A 3579-nucleotide genomic window follows, 5' to 3' on the forward strand; every position below is an offset into this window, starting at 1 on the left:
ATTTACATTTATAGAAAGGAAGCAAAATATACCACCCCAAAATATGCCTCTTTGGTATATTCAGTGTTTTAAGCTGGTTATTTATTTTTTTTAAGATTTTGTTTTTATATTTGATTGAGAGAGAAAGCATGCAAGCAGAGAGAGGGGCAAAGGGAGAGGGAGGCTCTCTGCTGAGCCTGGAGATCCAGCTGGGGCTCAATCCTACAATTTGAGATCGTGACCCAAGCCAAATGAAGAGTCATATGCTTAACTGACTGAGCGACCCTGGTGCCCCTAAGCTGGTTATTTTTAAGAAACTGCAGACACAAGAAATTCTGAAAACCCAGTGGAAGTGACTGTTTTTATGAGACATGTACATTTATAAGAAAAATCTCTATTTGTAAGGGTGTCTCCCTGGCTGTACCAGGAAGAGGAGGAAACTATGTGGTTTCTTAATCTCCAGTAACTGTTACCAATGGAGAAGGCCTGGAGTTACATCTGCATTACCATCTTACTCTTTTTTTACTGTTTTGTTCCTGGTAATCTCCCACAACTGACTTCCCTGAAACATCTTCTTTTGTCTTTAGCTGAGGACGGTGTTTAAGGTGATGCATTTGGCCATTTGGGAGGGTTACTCAGTTTTCCTGGGTCTCTCCCCTGTATACAGAAGGTATACATGTTATTGAACTTTTACTTGTTTTTGTCCTGTTGATCTGTCTTACATCAACTTAATTATTAGTTCAGCCAAAGAACCTAGACAAGAAGGGAAAAATCTCCCACCCCTGCAGATGGCGACCACGAAGGACAAACTTCACTGGCGTGATTTTGCTTGCTGTGAGGCTGCAGCAGCTGAAATCCTGGGATCTCTGACAGGGCCAGCCCAAGGTAAGAATTCTTACCATATTTGTCTCCCAGTTCTGTTTGCAGGGACTGGTTAAAACAAGAGTGATGAGTGAACTTTTCTTTTTCTGAATGTAGATTAGCAGGAGAAAATATCTGTGGAACTAGTTCCTTTGGTACAGTGACTCTGGTAAAGAATTGATTGTGGACAACTGATCAAAGAATTCACTCACCCAAGGCAGAACAGAGGGAGATAGACATTTATTGAATTCACTGCAAGGGAGCAGTGGGCAGGACAGCAAAGGAGAGACTGCCCAGAGGCAGTGATGGGGGGCAATAATTAAGAGGGGGAGTAAGGAGGTATGGGAATGTATGGAATTTTCCTTATTTGGAGACTGTGCCTGGTTATAAGTAGCCTATTGGTCTGCTAGGACTTGTAGATATTTTGAGGTTGGTTGCCTAACTTATAAGCCTGTTCACATTCATTCCAGTGGTCACTGTGGGCCCTTTTACCTTATTCAGGTTTCTATTACTCAAACCCTGCTCCTAAAAGTAGCCTCTACATTGGTAATGAGTACTTTTGTTTTTTATTGATCCTTTCCATCCCAGAGATAGTCACTATTTTTCTTTTTCTGTCTATTGTGTTGTTTGTTATCTTGCTCTGTGTCCTGAGAGTGTGGCTTTGTGACCACTGAGAATATTCTGACTGGTCTCCCAGTCAGAAGGTGCATTTACTGGTGTGCATTTTGGTGGCCAGTTGACGGGGATTCTGAGATACAAAGTCACAAGCAGTATTCTCTTTGTCCAACTGTGCCAGCTCTCAGGGAGTTTGTGATAGGAGGTCCTGGTCCATAAGGGACTTTTGCCATCCCAACTTCCATTGTTTTGTTAGTGCTGAAAAAAATCCCATCACTGTGGCATCTTCCTGCTGTCACAGATTAGTGGGTCTGTATCTGGAGATATCTCATGTTCTTGTGGGAAACCAGAAATATTTTCATCATACCATTCTTACCACCTGTAAAAATGAAGGCCTTTGCTTTCTTAGAATGTCTTTGGGAGCCAGCTTTCTAGATCCTGAGAGGTCTGCAATTTTGCACTGTCTTGTAGGATGGCTCTTTCATCTTTGGTTAAGCCATGAAAAGGCTTATTGATTTGAGTTACTAGTAAGATTAATAGACCCTACTCAGGGATCCCTGGGTGGCTCAGTGGTTTAGCGCCTGTCTTCAGCCCAGGGCGTAATCCTGCAGTCCCGGGATTGGATCGAGTCCCACATCAGGCTTCCTGCATGGAGCCTGCTTCTCCCTCTGCCTGTCTCTCTCTCTCTCTCTCTCTCTCTCTCTGTTTCTCTCTCTCTCTCTCTCTGTCTCTCATGAATAAATAAATAAAATCTTAAAAAATAGACCCTACTCATCAATGGCCATATGATGAATCCTTCGAATTGGACAAACTTTTTTTTTTTAAAGATTTTATTTATTTACTCATGAGAGACACACAGAGAAGCAGAGACCTAGGCAGAGGGAGAAGCAGGCTCCCCACAGAAAACCCAATGTGGGACTCAATCCCAGGACTTTGGGATCATGACCTGAGCCAAAGGCAGACACTCAACCATTAAGCTACCCAGGTGCCCCTGGACAAACTTTTATATTTGAATTTTTTTAAAAGAGAGTTCTCCTCCTAAACAATGGTCTTATTGGTACCAATGGAAAGACCAGATTAAAAAGTGGACACCAAGGTATAATAGCTAGCCTTAAAGTCTCCCTCTACAGGATAAAAGAACAGAAATAAGACAAAAATTAATATCCACATCCAATGTAAATTCCCTTCCCCAAATCCTGGCCCCATCTGCCTGTTTTAACTTCTCTTTCCTTACAAGATTTATAAAGAACACTCTGGCTTAATCTCTAGGCCCAAAGTATACAGATTACTCATGTAAATACTGAAAGCCAGAAAGTAAATTTAGCAGAAGCATCTAGGACAGGTAATGGGGCTCACTTTGCTATTTCTTACCTCTCTGACTTTCCAGGGCTCTGAAATCAGCCAGCTTCAGATTTCCTATGTAATCTTCTTTGTGGAGGTATCCTAGACACCCCACCCAAAGAAGTCATGTCCCCTGGACAGCAACAGATCTTTTAAATTATAAAGCCCTTCTACCTCCACTTCAGCATATCTTTCCAAATTTACAGAGGAGTTACAAAGATTAGCGTCCATTTATAACCCACCTCACAGAGGAAACAGATGACCAAAATTCCTCCTAGGCCCCCTAAAGTGATCAGCTGCAGGCTAATGTTCAGGGGCTGATAAAAGCCAAAGTTGAATTCTATACTCAGAAAGAAGGCTTTTGTTAAAACATTTTATACAGACTTTACAAAGGCATAATTTTTTGATTCCCATCTTAGTTGGAAATTTTCCTGGTGTGAAGAAGCAAGTTTAGCTGGAAAGATCCAGTTCTTCTAGGGGAATTGGAAACAACTGTTTTTGTCTTACAACTCTATACAAACCAGAAATATGACTCTTATAAGTGGTTCAAATCCTACCTCTCTTTACCAATTCTCAGATCTCTTGTACTCATCTCAAAATACTTGCAGATATTGGGATGTTGGAAACGGAATTTTCCTGCAATTCAGAAAAAGAAGGAATTATTTAAATTACCTTAGACCTCCAATAATAGACAAATAAGCCACCAAAACTCCACTTCAGAGAAAACTTGGATACTTTCTCTGTGCCTTCACGATGTAGATTTTCTACACTCTTCTCTAGGAC

This window comes from Canis lupus, chromosome 34 (genome assembly GCF_011100685.1).
Source record: "Canis lupus familiaris isolate Mischka breed German Shepherd chromosome 34, alternate assembly UU_Cfam_GSD_1.0, whole genome shotgun sequence".
Lineage (NCBI taxonomy): Eukaryota > Metazoa > Chordata > Mammalia > Carnivora > Canidae > Canis > Canis lupus.